At 41.2% G+C, this 18,085-nt stretch overlaps 1 protein-coding gene across 1 annotated transcript in view; it reads left to right on the forward strand.

Moving 5' to 3' along the window:
* Positions 1 to 502: 502 nt before the first annotated feature.
* FAM110B (family with sequence similarity 110 member B) overlaps positions 503 to 18,085 on the forward strand; it is a 113,668-nt gene continuing 96,085 nt past the window's right edge. Inside the window, exon 1 of the mRNA XM_083855985.1 lies at positions 503 to 554. The gene's annotated coding sequence lies outside the window, so the exon portion shown is untranslated. The remainder of the gene's footprint in view (positions 555 to 18,085) is intronic.

Genomic DNA, 18,085 nt, shown 5'->3' on the forward strand with positions numbered 1-18,085 from the left:
CAGGCAGCCGGAGCAGGGCGCGTAGGCTGAGTTTAGCGCTGGATGCCGAGCGGGGTTTGGCACAGGTGGGGGAGTTTTCATCACAGAGACCCGAATTAACTCCGGTGGAGCCGCTCCGCGCCCGCCAGCGCTGGAGGAACAATCTCCGTGCGGGAGAAGCGCCCAGACCGCCGCCCTCCCTGCCCTGCCCTGCCCTGCCCTGCCCTGCCCGCCCCTCCCGGCGCCGCTCGGCCGCACAGAGGCGGGTCCGCTTTGTGCTGCCCGGGGCAGGGCCGAGCCCGGGGCTCCCCTCCCCGCCCCACCGGCCCGGCTCGGCTCGGCTCGGTTCGGTTCGGTTCGGTTCGGTTCGGCAGCGCGTCGGGAGGAAGCGCCGGCTGCTCGGCGGGCGGGGAGCCTGAACCCGCCCCCGGCCCGTCTCCTCCCCTCGGCCGCCGCTCTCCGCCCCCTCCGCCTTCTCCTTCTCCTTCTCCTTCTCCTGGCGGCGGCGGCGCGTTCTCGGCCCCGGCTCCGTCTCGCTGCTCCCCGGGGCTGCCCCGGGCGCGGCTGCCAGCACGGTAAGGGCGCGGTGCGGCTCCATCCGCCGCTTCCCCCTGGCCGGGAGCGGGGCCGGGCGGGACCCCCCGCCACCAGCCCGGGGGGCTCTGGCCGAGGGGCTGCGGGGCTGGGGGGCTCTCCCCTGCCGGGGGCTGCAGCCGGAGCCGCCCAGCCCTGCCCTGCCCTGCCCGGCCCTGCCCAGCCCGGGCGGGGGTCGGAGCGCAGTCCCGTGGGGTGGGTACCCGGGTGTGCCCAGGCTGAGCCCCCCCGTGTCTGGGGCGGCGGCTCCAGCCCCAGCCAGCGAGCGGGGCGGGGAGGGCGGTCTGGCTGCTCTGAAACGCCTCGCTAAACGGCACGGGGAAAACATATGGCCCAGGAGAAAGGCGCTGGAAGCGATCGCTGTTGGACTCCGCCGGGTTATTTTTCCCCGAGTCGGTGCGAAGGGAGAACTTCCTCCCGGGATGCCCTTTGGGGGGATGCGGGGCTGAGCACATGGCTGGGTCTGGGCTGCCCCCCCTGGCTCTGCCCGGGCTGTCACAGGGCCTGCCGCCGCCTGCTCCTTCCCCAGCGCTCCTCTCACCTCAGGAAAACTTTAGCTGGCTGAGGGAAGGAGGCTGCTCCAAAAGGTAATTTACTTAAACGCCTTGGGTTTTTTCCCTGCTCGTCCTCATTCCCTCGCTCAGGCCAAGCATCTGGGAAAAGGAGGGAAAGTAAAGGGGTTATTTGTGTCTAAGGGTCCAATATATATGGCAGCTGATAGTGCAGAGAAGGTTAAAACTTGCAAAGACCTGGTAGTGGCAAGTTAACATCTCCAGTGTAACTTTTTAAGCTTGAATTTCATGGTCCTTTGCATGTTGATTCTTCCTCTGTTTAAAGTCTCTAGATACTCAGATATTTAAGGATGAAACGTCTTCTTTTCTGCTTGCAATGACAATGCTGTTGCATTTTGTAAACATTAGGACAACTTTTATCTTTAGTGTAGACCTTTTTGTCGCTCAGCTGTACTGAACTGTACTAAATACTTGTACTGTTTGTAAATCTGGGGCTGATTTGTTGGGTGGCTTTGCAAAGGTCACTTCAGTTCATCCAGTACAGGCATTTTTCTGTAAAAAACGCCTGTATTGATTTAACGTGGTACAGGGTCAGACTTGGCATTCATGAATTACTTCACGTCTGTACTTGTGTGCTGTGAGAGCCCTGCTTTATAAAGCAACTCTTCCTTAGTTGTGCCTTAAAGCCTCCTGGCAGATCTTGGTGTGGTGTACAGGAGGTGTGCAGCTTTATGGGCATCTAATGTTAAGTGTCCTACTTATTAAAAATGTTGAGAGCTCTAAAAGGGTCAGTGTAATCCATACCACTGACCTAGAATTAACAGGATAAACCACTTTTAAGCATTTCTGGAGTGAAAGGTAGGATGCTATTTCCTCGTGCATGGCTAACAATGACTTGCTTTTTCAAGGTGTCCAGTGCCATGGACACCCAGTTTGGAGGGTGTCAGAACACCCACCTCGCTCCTGGAAAGGCTTGGCTTAAACTGGTGAGGCTGGTCATGAGAGCAGCCTGGAGATGCTCCATGGGGAGATGAACATGATGGTGTTGGTGGCCAAGGGAGGTGGGTGCAGAGACCACCAGTGGTCTTTCATGGCCAGTGGGCAGCCCTGGCTGTGGTGTGGAGCTGGCAGAGCTGTGCACCCTCTCAGGGCCCCCATTTCATGTGGGTTAGTAACTTAGCATGTCAGTTGATGTTTCATGCTGCGGTGCTGAGTTTCCCCTCTGGGTTTCAGGAGGCAGCAGGCAGGTGCCTGTGCCGTGTAGGTGCAGGCATAGCAGGAATGTGGTGGTAAGTGTGATTTACTGCCTCGATGGGACTGATAGCCTGTGCCAGCAAGTTCACTCTGCTGCACAGAAGGTCTGGACTGCCTTCGTGCCAGTGCATCCGTGTTAAGCAAATTGTATCACAAGCTAAAGTTTAGAGGGAGACCATGTTTTCCAGATTCACGTGGAGATCATTCACTGTCACTTTGCTAGAGAAGCTCTTCCTTTGTTGTGTTCTAGCTGTTGGCCACCTGCACCCTCCTTCTCTGCCCCTCTTAGGCTTGTGGTGTCCATGTTGAAGATCCATGTTGCTGCAGTTAATATAGGTGCAGTCTTCCACTGGGTAGGAGATGGTTTTCTATTAAAGGTTCATGCATCTGTTTCAAAATCTGGAGGTCTAAGGTTGATATACTAAGGTGAAACTGAGTCAAATTATAGGATGCAACTTTGCAACCGTGTTTTGATTGCTCGGAGCTACTGAGCTCATTTTGGATAGTGTGCTAGTGTGTAAAGGGAAGGTGTTTCTCAAATGTGCTTTTGTAAGTATGTTTCCCAGTGCTGACTAGTTAAGTCAGAAGTCAGTACACTGAATTATCATAGGGTAGATTTTGGCCATTAATTGTAGTGGAATGCAGAGTAAATGAAGGCTTATGTTTACAGCCTGCCCAGAACTAGAGGGTGTATCTTTAAATTTTGGAACATCTCTAGTCTCTCACTGGCTGACAGTATGTCTTGTTTTCTGCTCCTGGATTACGGCTCCCTTCCATAAGGCCTTAAGCATATGTGTTGATCAGCCACAAGTTAATAATTTTGAATTAAACTGAAGGGTAAGTATATGCCAACTACAAAGTGTTTTTCTTTCAAGGAAGCTTTATTTTAGTAGGGCAAGTTCTGAGAAGTTAGAAGAACTAGTTTGTGTTGTCCACAGAACTAAAGGCCTGTAGGAGTTGGAGATTTAAATTAAAAAAAAAAAAAAAAAAAGAGCTTGGACTCTCTTAAGTGAAAGGTACAATAGCTGCTTGGAAACTGCGTTTTAAGGAGGGGGGAAAAGCTTGCCAAGTGGGGCTGTGGACCTTGCTGTGAGAATAAGATACTGCAAGTTACCAGAAAACCTAAAAGGAATGAAGTAAAGGAGGGAATTGATTGTTGGAGAGCAGAAACTGCAGGAATAGCATGTCAACTGCCAAAAACTAGAGGATGAAGAAATTTAAGATGAAGACGGGGAAAAAAAAATAAAAAGAGCAGAAGAGAATTTGGCTATGATGTTGTGAGGACCAGGCTGTATGAAAAATGCTTGATGCCTCTAAAATTAGCAGTTCTTGTTTTAGTTGTTTAGTTTTAGATAACCATGAGGATTTGAAAGATAGGGTGCCAAATGGAATTGACTAGAATATATGTCTTATGTCTGCTCCCAGTCAAGCTAAGTCTAAGGGTCTCTGCTTTTGGGTTCTGAAAGAGCTGGTGCAGGGCGCTAGAGCCAGGTTAAAAAGTAGAATTGGCTGTTATCTGTTAGGCTGAAGGTAGCAACTGTGGTAGCAAGATAGCAAAAGATGTATAGTTCCATTTGTTTTAAAAGGAGAAGAGAATGATATCTTCACACCTTTTACTCTCGTCACAATAGAATTCAAGGATTTAGAATAAATTTGGAATGGAAGAAGTAATTAAGTATACAAAGCTAAGTGGAAAACAGGATAAAATGCATGGTGTATTTGCCACAATTAGGTCATGGGAGACTAAAGTCGTATTGTTATTGGTTCAATGTCCTAGACAATAGGAGAAGAAGGCTTCAGTTCCATGTATATACACCAAAAATAACTGAATTGGAAGCATGAGGCTTAGCTAAAAGTGTCTCCTGAAGGAGAAATTCTGAGTTTGTCTACCTGAATAAAGGAATTGTTCATGCCCTGCATCAGTATTAGTGAGGAGCTGCTCTCTTTACTTCACCATACTGCAGTAAACTATATGAGAAGGACAATTGCTGATGAGACAGAGTTGGGAAACACAGTCAGCACCGAGGTGGTTGGATTATTGCACAGGAAGAATTGAATGTCTGTGATGACTGAAACAATATGAATGACAGGAAGTTAAATACCTCTGAAAGCAAATCACTCTACTGAGTGATTCTTAGCAACACATCTGCTATCAGCTGGCAAGTCATCCCTTAAAACAGGTTTGGAAGAAAAGGCCTGACCACCATAGTCAGACAGAGATGACTCTTATTTGATACTGATCATGAAATGGGAGCAAATGTGATGCTCAGGAAGAGCTCTTCAGTAAAGATAGACAAGTTCTTAGGCAAGGCATTAGGGTGACTTTGTGTCAAATACTGTACATAGTTCTGGGAACTTATGTAAAGAAAATATTAAATCCTAGTGGAACGTGTAGATGAGCATCCAAGCTACAAAGAGCATGTATTGTGAGCAGTCTGGAATTAGATAAGAGACCAAAACTTAAACTATTCTGGCTTTTGTGTCTTAGTAATGGCAGAGATGGGAGATAACAGCTGCTTAGAGATTCCCTGGGGCAAATTCTTGGAGGAGAGGAAGGGTCATAAACTGAAGATTCATCTGTGATTTTGGGTTAAAAACTTGATGTACAGAAGGGTAATTTGATGAGTGAATACAAGAATAATGCATGTGGGGAATTCAAAAGGAGTTTCCTTACTGTCAGATTTTGGATGCCTTCCTAGCTGTATGTATCCTGAGCCTCAGCTAAGTATCAAAGTTTGCGTGTGACTGTTCAGGAATTGAGCAGTTCAGGTAACTGAAGCTGCCATATTTTATGCTTTTAGTATTCACAGTTAATCAACAGAAATAGAAGTCACTTCAGTAAAGGAGGTGTGATGAGCAGAAGGACTTATTTTTGGGGAGCGTATGTTGTCTAGTCACATGATGGGTGGAATTTATAGCAAGTAAAAACACTTATCTATGACATTAGTAGCTGTTTTGTTCTCTTTTTAGTGCATAATGGAGTGGAATGGAGCTGAACTCATAAAATATTAAAGATAACCACAAATTAATATGTGTGGGACAGAAAATGCATAAATGGACGTGCAGGCTGGAGGTCAGGTTGGCTGACTTGCACCCATAAATAAATAAAAGGGTTATGTTCTCCTGTCTGGTGAGTGCCCGTCTTTATCCTCTGTCTGATTTTATGCTCTCTGGTCTTAGGCTGTGCTCCCAGGAGTAGAAGGCTGCCTGGGGAGGGCTTTGGGCAGAATCTTGTGCAGTAGGTGCAGTGCAGAGCTGTTGAAGACCCACGGTGGGGGTCTCCCAGCTGGGGGGATGTGTGCTTGTCTGTGGCTTCCATCTGCAGTACCTGACCCAGGTGCTGGTGCTGAGCTAGGCAAAGACCTAACCACTGGGAAGAAATAGAGGTATGGGGTATGCCAGTTGAGACACTCTTTCTCTAGTGACAGTGTTGAAGACTTGACTGGTACACAGTGAGGAGACACATGTCCCATTGAAAATGTAGAGAATGGCACATGTGGTTTGAAGGCTATGCCATGTTGACTTTGTTTGATCTTTGCTATAGCATCAGTCTCTGTCTGTTTATAAGCTGTCCTGTGGCTGGTCTGTGTATGCCCAGTGAAACTTCTGGAAGTTTTGAGATGACTTCAAAAAGAAAAATGAATATGTCACCTGTGTGAATGTATTTTGAGAAGAACCATTGAAAAAATAAGGTCCTTTGAGTGTGTTTGTACATCAAAGTAAGATCAATATCTTGATATTGCTTTATGACTGTTTGTTTTGAATTTATAAGGCAGGTGTCTTACTTCCTTAGAAATAATCCAGTTGCAAACTCCCTTCCAATGTAGCTTATTAAAAATCTGAACTATTGAATTTTAGGTTTTTGCTCTAAATGCCTGTGCATTTTTTTGCTTTAAAGAGGAGGTATGTAATGAACTCAATGTGTCAGCATGCCCTGTAGGAAGAAATTGTGAAAAGATTGTGTTGAGCCATCAGAAGAATAATTAAACAATCCTAGGGAAAATAGAATTTATTGTCCTGGTAGCTTTTAGCACACATTATTAGGCTATTTGCTTACTTTTTCATTCACTGCTATTGCCCTGTTATACAAGTGCTGGGTGTATAGTTAAAAAAAAAATATGAGACTAGGGCTGTGCTGGGCATTATAACATCTTTCACTTGACAGCCTTCAAGTCCCAAATATTAATGGATGAAGTGGAAGAGTTATTTCGTGTTTACAAAGGAGAGAGTCAACGTAAATTCAAACAGTCTTTAGCAAATCAAAGAACAGAGCACTTGTCTCCTGATGCTTTGCTGTGTTCTTTAAAAACAAAAATCACTCAAATAACTTCCTGTTACAATTTGAGGTCTTGGAAAAGTCTGCATTAAGAAATGGGAGGAAATGTTTTAAGACTTTATTGGAAAGGGAAGATAATAATAGAGTTAAGTATTGTCTGAGTAGTCTTCTTCATCCAGTGCCTCTCCACAGTATTAGGCAAGTCTGTTTTAAGTAACTACCCGAATTCATGAGTGGACCCAGACCTTTGGATTTGTAATGACCTTTGTATGTTGTCTCTCTCTATTTGACAGGTTAATCTGTGCATACTACTACTTGGGAGGTCAGGCAAGCACAAGGAAACTGTTACTGATGTATGCATGTGCATATATAGATATATGCAGTTTAAATTAGGATGGAGGAGAACCATTTAAGTAATGCTTGGGTGGAACGCTTTTGAGACAATGATGATGATAATGTGCATTTTATTTGTATTTTATTTCATATATATAAAACTTAATGTTGCTGTGATATATTTGTAAATCTGTTGTCTTCCTGTCTAACTCCAGTGGGTTTAGACCATTTTTTAAATCTTACTTAAGAACCTTTAAGTTACTTCTCATGCAGCCATGTACTTCAAGATTATATTTTGAAGAATTCCTATTTATTACTAACATTTGTAAATTGCTCATGTTAGTACAAGTAAGTAACGTGATACATTCCTTGTGCATCTTGTATTTAATTTCAAGATTCTTATTATCTGTGTCGTTTTGCCTTTCTGAGCTGCAGTATTAGTGAATTTTATTACTATTGGGTTGTCCCAGTGTGTTAGTTCGGGTGTTGAATGATAATTGTGGTGAGTGTCAATCCTGAATGAATTTAAATGGTAGGCAGTGTGAATGGGACTTCATGGTTTGCTTTTTCTCCATTTGGATAGATGTTATTTTGTCACTAAAGATCACTCTACGTAACAAAACTTTATGCAATATGTAGGGACTTACTGATAAATCAATTAATTTCATTGATTAGTATCTGCTAATCAGAAAATAGAATCGCAGTTCCATAATGTGTAGTTTCTGCAATGTTTGTACAAATGCTTGGGGAGTGTTGCAGATGTGAAGATCTGCTTATTCAGATTTCCTGCAAGGCCTCCATACATGCTTTACTGAAGGATTTCAGGTGTTTTAGTTAATTGTCTTTATTTATTGTTGCTGTGGTGTCTCCATCTTGCACTGTTTTCTGTGCAAGTTTGGGGTTTACTCCTGTTATAATATTGGGTCCTACTTCCTGCAAATGAAATGATGCTTATTAGGTTGAGCTTCAGAACTTCTAGCTGAAGTGAATCCCCTAAATCTTTGCGTATTTAAAACCACAGATTTCAGGTCTTTCCCCCTCGTGCCCCTTTCTTTCTATTTGATAGACTGTGAGGAAAAAGAGACACTCTAATGAAACATAGCATATAGGAGTGCACAGTGTTCTCTTTAATTTGGAGAGAAATGTTCTTTTCCTCTCATCTTTGGTGTAGTCATTTGAGGTGCTCACTTGTGACTGAAATAAATGAATTTGTTTATTTAGAAAATAAATCTTGATCAGTTTTCTGATGGCCTGTTTATTATAGCAAGTTTGTGCTATCACACAAATATTTTTTAGGACTGAGAATTCTTTTTTTTCTTATTTTTTTCCCTGTTTTATTGAAAGATGATCAGTATCATTTCTCTCTTCCTTCCCTCTCAATCCCCCTTAACCAAAACAAACCCTTCGGTCCTTAAACAAAAGTGTCTTTGTTTTTACATTTGTTTTATGAAATTGCTTGAATCCTTTGGGAAAAGCTTTCCTCTCACAGGAAGAGAGGAAGAAAACCCCCCACCCTTCTAAAGCCAAAAACAGCAAGCCTGCTACCAGACATTACTTTGTTTTGCTATCTGAATAGTAGCAGATTGCATTAAAAAAGCAATTTCTCATCTTAATGAATGAAAAGTGCAATTGCAGAAATGCACACAAATAGACAAATGATTTTCACTCAGCAAATGTAAATTTGGTAGTATTCAGGGCAATAGCTTGCTGCATGCCCTTTCTGGGAGCTTCTTTGCATTGTTGCTGTTGAGAGTGAAATTTTAAATGGGCATTTCGTAGTTCTGAGAGGTGGGACTATCAACTGCTCTTTGGATTTTTTTTTTTATTATTTTTTTTTAATGCTATTTAGTCCTAAAAGTCTCTTGGCTCTACAGCTTTGTGCCATTCTAATGCTGTGGCCCCCAGCTGTGAAACCATCCACCCTGGCATACCAGGCAGTTGTGTGAAATACCATCTCCTGACCTAGAAACCTGGAAACTGGCAGCAAACATGAGTTAAATGAGAGATTGCACCAGGAAGACAAAGAATTATGTGAAATATCATTCTGCTAGTTTGTCTACGTGGGCTTTATCCAGAATATATAGTAAAGAACAGAAATGCTGATGAGCTAGAACAAAATTATTGCAGCAGACTTTCTCCCAAATGTAATAGAAATGCAAAATTGAGTCAGTGGCCTACTGTTCTTGATCAGCTGTACTATTATGCAGGCTGAAGGGATCAAAAACGAAGAAAAATTTTCTGAGTAAATGCTGAATGTGAATTGAAAAATAAGGAGGCCTCCCTTAACACCAAGAAGTAAGGGCTTATCTTCTGAAGAGTGAAAAAGCAGACACTGGGTTAAAATAATTGATATGGGACTGTCCTAGAGGACCCCTTTGTAAGCACTATATGGAGAATTAGGAGTATGATGGTCTCCCTGGGTTCCAGTGGCACCTCACATCTTAAGCAGCTCTTGAATTTTGCTTGATATTCCCTCTGCTGGTGCCCTGCATTGCTCCTGTCCCCCTTCTGTCCCCAAATCCCATGCTCTGTCAGCTTTATAGCTCATGCTGGATCTTCCTGTGTGTGCAGCCTGTGCAATCATGGTGATTTGGATACTGTGCACCCATAAAACTGCTGTGTCCTCATGACTGGCTTATCCATAGTATCCTGGTGGAACCTGCATGTCATTTCCTGGGCTTACTTTTTATATCCTAACCTTGCAGGTTCACCTGCTTGTGCTTCCAGTGCCTGGGAAGAGAGCTGTGTGCTCTGCTGTCCTTCTGGAATAGCATCCATACCTCTCATAAACAGGCATGTGCTGAAATGATTATACAGATGTTCATCTTATGTCTGAAACATTTTTAAGTGCTCTTCATGAAGACTAGACCAGAGAAATTATAGGCTTTGGAGAGATAGAAGCTGAATTAACTTGTGCTTTGCTGGCTAAGCTGCATTAACGTTTTCATTACTTCACTGGCCTAAAATGCAGTAGGCCAAAGCTGTAGGGAGAGGCCCTGTCCCCCAGCTATGCTGAATTTAATAAAATATAGGATTTCTCCTTCTAAACTTTCATTATCCAAGAACCTCTATGAACGTATCAAATGATGCTATTTAGATTGTTGCAATCAACTAATTTGATTTCCGTATTACTTCTGGATGACTGTTACTGAAAAGATTTTTTTTTTTTAATAAGGTGCCTTGCCCCAGAATGAAATCAGATCCTCACACTCCACCTCCTACATATATTTTACTAGATTGTGTGGGCTGTGCTGCTGAGCCAGAGAGCAGAGAGAGGAGTATTTGTCTCCTGTGCTGTTGTTGTGGTCAAGGCTAATCAAATGCTACTAGTGACAGTAAAGCTTGCTTTACTGATGAATAACTGGATGGTATTATATATTTTGTTCAGAGGGGATCAACATAGATGCTGACTAGAAGAGCTGCCCACCTGAGAGATCCATGCTCACTCTCACAGTACCCTTTGGTTGAGTTTGCTCTGTGCCCAGAACGCTTTCCCTGAAAATGCTGTTCCCTGTAGATGTAGCTGACCTGGGACGACAAGGTACAGACTAGAGGGACAAAGGCTGGTATCCAAAAAGCCCTTGCAGTGGATGTGGTTAGTATTGCAGGTCTGCAAGCCAGAGGTTGTCACCTGTTGCTGCAGGTTCAAGCCTGGAGCAATTGCTGTATGAGTTGGACATGAAGGCAAGGAGGCAGCTTGTATTATGGTAGTTGTGATACAGATACTGTCTGATGCAAAGCTGCCTGCTGTGAGGTTCCAGTCTTTCTCCTACGTCTTTCCCATGTCTTGAACTTCTACTAATTTAAAGCTGAACTTCTAATGAGAAGCAAAAAAAACCTGTTCCTTAATCAGTGTGATTTGCTTTCATGGAATACTTTATTCAACTTAGTGCAAATTGTGAAAGCCATGTTATATTTGAAAATTATGTCAGCTGTTCTTGACATTGAACCAGACAGAAGAGTGCTGACAATCCCCATGAAGTCTGGCTTCAATGAAGTGGAATTTAGTACCTTAATATACTGAGATGAAAGAGGCAATAAAATAGTTTTCCATGTAGTCCCTTTTGCATTACAGTTCTGGACTTGCAACTGTGGATTTCCCATTGTTTCCTTAATACCTTTTCTTCTTAATAGTCAATATATAGAATACCAAACTCCTAAAATTCACTTATCAGTTATTCTAATAACACTTTATATAATAAATATGTTGGTGTAGAGATAATGGGCTCTTGTTCTTCTGTAGAGCAGTCACATGGGCACAAGTTCTTTTATTCTTTCTTTCTTTGAAGTTGTTTTGCAGTTACATGGAAATGCAGAGATTTTCCTAGGCTGGGATTTTTCTCAAGTCAATGTCAGAACTCACTTTTTTGTAATTGCAAAGATGCAGAGTCTGACAACAAGATAAACAGAACTTTGGTGAGATATATCTTGTTCACAAAGTGAACAGCTCTTATAATTTTTTTCCATGATCAACTAACTCACACACATGGCAATTAATAAAAGTGCAAATGAGAATGTCAGAAACTCTGTGGTCACTGCCCTGTAAGCTTCACTGGCAGCTGTAATGAGTATTCTCCAAGGTTGAGGAAGAGCTAGGATATGGAGGAGGGAATTACAGTGCTAGAGTATGGCTGAGTTAATTGTGGCTTCTGTGCTTTGTACCTCTGAATTCTTCTGACAGTGAAAGGAGTGTGCCATTGGATTGTTGTCCAGCTTCTCTCTTTTTTTAATATTATATCTCTGATCACAAATTCACAGACTTTGGCAGCTTAAAGTATAGGAGAACTTCTTTTCTCTGATGAGAAATTGCAGAATATACCTGCTTATATGTTCTCAATTAAATGATGGTTTTAGTTTTAACTAATTCTCTTCTGACCTGGGAAGAAAGGGGATATGTTCTTCATGAAAAAGGATGTATTTATTCTACATGGAAACCATGTACAAAGTTTTCAGATGATTTAAAAGCATATTTCAAGACAAATCAGAGTTACCTTGATTTATATATTTGGTCTTCAGTCTGACTGCGTACAAAATGTAAAGCGAAATAAAATTAAGATGTCTGGTTTATTATGTTGTCTACTCAAAAAATACATCTAAGTGTTCACAAGGGAAAATTTTCTTGGGAAAAAGATTAAAATAAAGTACTGCCTTACTGTCTCTGTTGTTACTTTTCTGTTGTCTTAAGTTTTTTTGAGCTTTTTTTTTTTTTTTCCTTCTAACAGTGCCTAGGATGTGTATTTGAGCTAGCCATTAATGCTTCATTTTTGATGTCTTTAGTACCTGTAACTCTATGCTAATGTATGTAGATGAACAGGCCAAGACTTGACCTATATAATACAAGTGTCTTAATTTACTCCTTTGTACATTCCAGGGTGTGGGCATTTAAATAAAAAGGGAAAAGAAAAGATGAGCTGGTGCCTGGTACAGTAATTCTAGCTGGAGACTGATACTTGCGATAGGAGGGCAGTTATCAAAATAGCCACCATCTGATGCTGGTTTTATCTCATTCCTGCTCTAAAGGCAGCTCATGGAGACACATCTGCAGCCAGGCAGAGCCCAAGAACCTGCTTGGACAGAGTCATTCCTCAGTCCTCCATTCCATCTTGATGGCAGGATGCACATGTTAGGCTTGTCCTGGTGTCAGGGTGCACCTTGCAGCTTTGCTTCCCAATGATCTTGGGAAGAGGCAGCCCCTGGAAAGCACAGAGCCTCCCTGCTGTGCCCCAAGTTCAGGCTTCCTGCAGGCACCCACAGGACATGGCCTGGCCTGCTTCTCCCCTGGATTAGAGCATGGCTGTCCTTGGGGTTGGACCATAGATTCTACCTGGCCCTCCCTCCTGAATCCTTTGGTGTCTCGTCTCTGGTTAAGTGATGGACACTTAATAGGAGAGCCACGGATGATTCATTGGATGCTGTGTCAGGAATTCAGCTGTGCAGAGCACTTGCAGGTTGTAGTTGAGATTTTGCATCTTAAATAGAGAGAAATAACAAATCCTTCACATTAAACGGTATGAGAATACACAAAAGAACATTTCCAGGAAAGCATGCATGCATGAGATGGGGAAAAGGAGTTGATCTGGTTTCTGATTTGTGCCGTTAACTGTGGCATCCGCAACATTCCTTAGCGGTCAAGAAACTGTTATGTGGATGTCTGCAGGTAATCTTGAGTCATCTGGGAGACAGAAGACTGAATCCTCCTCTCTATCCCTTGGTATTCTTTTTGTAACATGATGGTGTCCACATGTGTCCACACACAAATAATATTCTTTGTTTGAAAGTCCTAAATGTCTCTGTGGGGACCAGATCTGATCTTCTAGATGAGCTTTCCCTTTCTGCAGCTGGTTTGGACTGAACCTGGGGAAACAGTTCCAGTACATGATCTGCATTGAAAGGAGAAGCCTTGCTCCTCTGAGGACTGTTAGCTATGGTAGGAACGTAGTTCTTAGCAGGAGGGCTGGGCTCAAATTCTTGCCCTGCCCTGTGCTTTGAGAGATTGTTCATGAATTCTGAGCTACAGCATTGCTCCCCTATATCCTCTGAAGGCTGCTGAACAGTCTGGTGATAAGGCAGACTGAGGTGGGCACCCAGTGAAATGTATTTCCCAGGTCCCTCTCTCAGGTTCTCCTAAAATTCCTGAAATGCTCTTACTTTTATCTTCCTGTCAATCCTTGGAGTTGGATTGTCTGGAAATAGTTATTTTCTTGTAGAAGCTCTTGCTGGTGGTATAAGATAGCTTGGCAGCATCTGTGAGAAAATAGTTATATAGGGAACAGGTTATTTTGAGATTTTTGTCTTAACTGGAAAAGTACCAAGAGCTAGAAAGTGCAAAATACATGTGGGGTTTTTTTTTTTCCCCCTGAAATTTCACACCACTTTTCAAAATAAATTCTTCTGCCTTTAAGTGGGTGAGTCCTTGCTCAAAAGTAGTGATTCCCAAATGTTCATATTTGAGCCAAGAATAAAATCTCTTTTTATGCAATCTCTTCAGAGCCTGCCTTTAAGAAAGAAAGAAAGAATTTAGTCTTCTTTTAGAGACTTTATTCTCTTTATAGAACATCAGTTTGCTTTTCAAAGGAAAAACTGAGAATTGCAGTGAAGAGGCTCTGTTGTATCTTGGCTTGATTTTATGCAGGATAAAGCTGTTTAGTATTTAATACAGTAAACTGTTTAAAAGGATAAGTTATATAATTACCATGAACTTTTAAATAACGATTAGTATTAGTACTTGATTGTCTGTCAAGGCTGTGGCTTTGTAAGTAGGAAAATGGTTGCAGATATAGTCAGAGCTTTTTAAGATTTTTTCCCCCTTTTTTTCTGTTTATCCTTATTTGCATATCTTAATTATGTAAACATCTTCAGTTTGGAAGCTGAAATGCTATTTTATTTCTCCAAGTATCTTTTGATATCAGCTCAGTGAGTTCCAGTTTTTAGGAACTTGTTAACTTGCCTCTGACAGTTTCTTTGTAGTCAGATATGGCAGCTCATGTCTGAGGGCATTAAAATAATAATGAATACCATAAAATTCTTTGTTTACTTAGTGATGTGATCCTGTGGGTTGATTTCAAATGAACAAACATCCGTATGTTGTACAGGAGTAAGTAAGTTGTCCCTTGCTCTGTGGTACCTGTTGCTGGACTGCAGCTGACTTCAGGCAATAAAAAAATCTTGTGGTAGAATATGAAGTGGTGTGAAAGCACTCCTGATGGCAATCAGCTTGTCATGTATGCTTGAGGGAAAGGGTCAGAAAGTAGCCTGCAAGCATTTCCACTTCAGAGTGTTGAATTGTGGTTTTATTATTGCCGTATTTGGCTAATAATGGGGTTGGAGTTGGACCCAGTTTATAAGTTCAGTTCTACTCCACTTCAAGAGAAACAGCACCAAATGTAAGCAAAATGTCTCTTGCTCCATTAGTATTTAAACTTTTGTAGCAAAATTACTTAGGCCTGAAAGCAGTAGCTTTGGTCTCAGAGGCAAACAGATGCTTCTCTGAGATGCTGCACTGGAAAGTATATTGATCTCTGGCTCTTTTTATTGTACTCTATGCTAAACTTATAATCACAGGATTTAGAAACCCCTCCCCATGTACTTTTTTATAAGTGACCCAATCTTTCCATGATACAAAATGGACTTGTGGACCTGAGAATGTTTATTTAACTGCCAGGTGCACCAGAAGAGTTCCCAGACAGAGACAGCTGGAATTCCTGAGGTCCCAAGCCCAGCCAGAAATTCTTCCTGCAGCACCCAATGTTGTAGTACAAAAGTATCATAAAAGGTTGTGCGAAGCAAAAGGAGATGATATTTAAAGATTAGGCTTGGTTTTTTACTAGTAATTTTGCAGCACCAGATAAATGATAATATTTAATTGTTAGGGGAATTCCATTGTGTTTGAAGGATTCTTCTTCTGCTCCTCAGTTTGTGGAGACCTTTACCAAGTGAGTAGCCTTCTTCAGTTAATACAGGAATTTACATAAAGGTGATGCAAAGTTCACAGAGTAGTAATGTGGTATGGCTGTCAACTTGAACTGTTTAACAAGTTCACAGCAAGAGGGTTTTTGTTTTGGGGTTGGTTTTTTTTTTTTTTTTTCTGTCTTTTCTGGAGCTTTTTCCTACTGTCGAATGATGGGTTGTGCATATGTCACATCCAGGTGACACATCACATTCTGACAAAATCACTGACAAGCTGATGTGCATGGTTATTGTTTGTTTTTTGGAGAAGGCAGATACTACACTTCCTAAGCCAAAGAGAAACTTTTCTCAGACAAAATCTGATCTCTTTGTAAGTACTTTTAAATCCTGCCTGTGTATTGCAGGTGCATGCCCAGACCCCATGCTGCCTGGTGCCTGCTACTTCTGTGAACAGAAGGATTAGAATAAAGTTTCAGCCTTAATCCTGGGTTTCCTGCACTGATTCACTTTACAGTCTTATTCCTGTTTAGTTGCCTGTGTGTTAAAAAGCATGTTTTTATTTATACTTGCTGTTACAAAAAAAAAAAAAAAAAAAAAAAAAAAAAAAAAAAAAAAAGAAATGGCATTCACTGTGGTATTTTGGTTTTTATTGTTGATGAACTGTGTAAAGATTTATGTCCTTTTTTTTCCCCTCAGACTCTTAACAAGATAGTAATTAGCCATGTGCTATGCAAATTCATGCAGAAAACAAATTGGTTATGTGTTAATTAAAACTAAATGACAGCAATTTTATATTTAGGTTATTTTAGTGTGCCTAAATTATTTTGGATTTGAAGTCTTAAGTGTTTTTCAATGCATGCCTTAGTCCCCTCCTTTTTTAGTTTCAAACTATAGTAAATATATATGGTTTTTTATGTATAGAATTATATGCTATAATTTTTTTTAAATAACCAGTATTTGCCTTCTTCAGGGCTTGAACTGACCTGCAGAATTTTGTGAAATGTGAAAAATAATTGTTCGCTTTTTTAGTCGTCTTGCTTTTTGTACTTTTATGACCTTTGCAGTTTTAAATGTGGTGTGCAGAAATTGAACTTGCATCTAAGATTTAGTATTGGCTGGGACAAGATATTGTAACTAAATTTGTTCAGCAATATGTTTAATGGACAAGAAATTGGTAAAAGACTGTTTTCTCTTTACGCAATTTTTTGTTTATCCTTGAAAGTTTTGCATTTGGGGAGCTATTTAAATCATCTGTCTTTATAAGCTAAATCAATAGCAAACGTACAAGATGGTTTATGCAACAGGAAAATTAGTTTCTTGGTGTTCTAACAGATTTAAAAGAAATATTTTTGAATTGTGTAGTAGTGGCATGGGATGGTTTTTTTATTAAAGAAAACATACTCGAAGCATATGTTTATGGTAGGTTAATTTTTTTTTTTTTTTTTTGGGTTTTCATGTCTTAATTTCAGTTTCTTTACCAGTCTATTGCAAAACTGGGCTTGGTGCCCTGGTGAGTCCTCTGAGAGTTGTGTGAAAATCTAAAGTCAAAATTTCAGGGGTTTTAAAACCACTAAGTCAATAAGATGTTCGACATGGAGTTAGAATTATTTTATATTTGGATGCTGCAAAAGTATAAATCCATGGCTAAGGTGTACAGGAAAATCAAATGTATGGAGGTAAATGAAGCTACAGGGGGCTGCTGGGGAAAATTCCAGATGTTGACAATTTCACTAATGTGTTTCTGTGAAATGATTGCTGGTGTTCCCTTGTTCTCACTACTCAGAAAGGTGCTTAAGTGAAAATTAAGCCTGTTGGGAGGAAGTGCTGATTAGCTCTTGTGTCCCATGTGGTGGAGTCAGGAGCTTTCCCCCCTGCATGGGGAGGGAAGGGAGGATGGGGAATTCTTCCATCTCTGTTCCGTGTATTTGTAATCTCCTGCTGTTATTATTCAGAGGCCTAAAAATATATTGGATTCTGCTTCAGAAAGAAGATTGAATACATGTTATTGTAGGAACAGTGTTTTAGATAGTTTAGGCAAGAAAACAGCTGTTGTGTAAAAATGTCTACATGAGTGTAGAGTCTTCCTTCGAGACAAATAAAATTGTTTTCGATACAATTGAGTGCAGTTAGTTTGGATTTTTTTCAATTCTTAATAGAAGCTCAGCAGTAAGCCTTGAGCACAGAATAAATTCTTTATCCTGTGTGATTTGTGTGCATTTGTCTTTTAAATCTGTTTAACAAAGTAGTGCAACAAATTTGGGATTAGCAACCTGCTAGTTAGCTTTGCTGGAGGAAGCTGGGACAGAAAAATGAGGAAAATCATGTTTTTTGCATTAGGTATGATGAGCTGACACAAAGATTAGCTGTATCGTGCATTTCTTTTCAAATGGTTCCTGACCTCATGGGTGCAAGGAAGTTGTGATTCAGCTGTAGCAGGATAAATTTGGCAAAGAAAATAAGCATGGGTTTTGTGCTGATTTGTATATTGGCAGAAAGATACTCTCAGCTCATAGACTTTCCTTTTACCTCTCACAAATTTAAAAATAAGGTTGATTTAGTGCCAAATGTCTTTTGTAACACATGCCCTTGTATTGTATTTTAGTGCTCTATACTGTTTGTAGTGCCTTTATTTTTTCTCTGGATCTGCTCTGACGTGTATGATATGGAGGGCTGTAAATGCAAGTAAATCAAGCACTGCTTGCAGAAGTTTCTGATATGTTATGAAATACAC

This window comes from Zosterops lateralis, assembly GCF_965231275.1.
Source record: "Zosterops lateralis genome assembly, chromosome: 1".
Classification (NCBI taxonomy): domain Eukaryota; kingdom Metazoa; phylum Chordata; class Aves; order Passeriformes; family Zosteropidae; genus Zosterops; species Zosterops lateralis.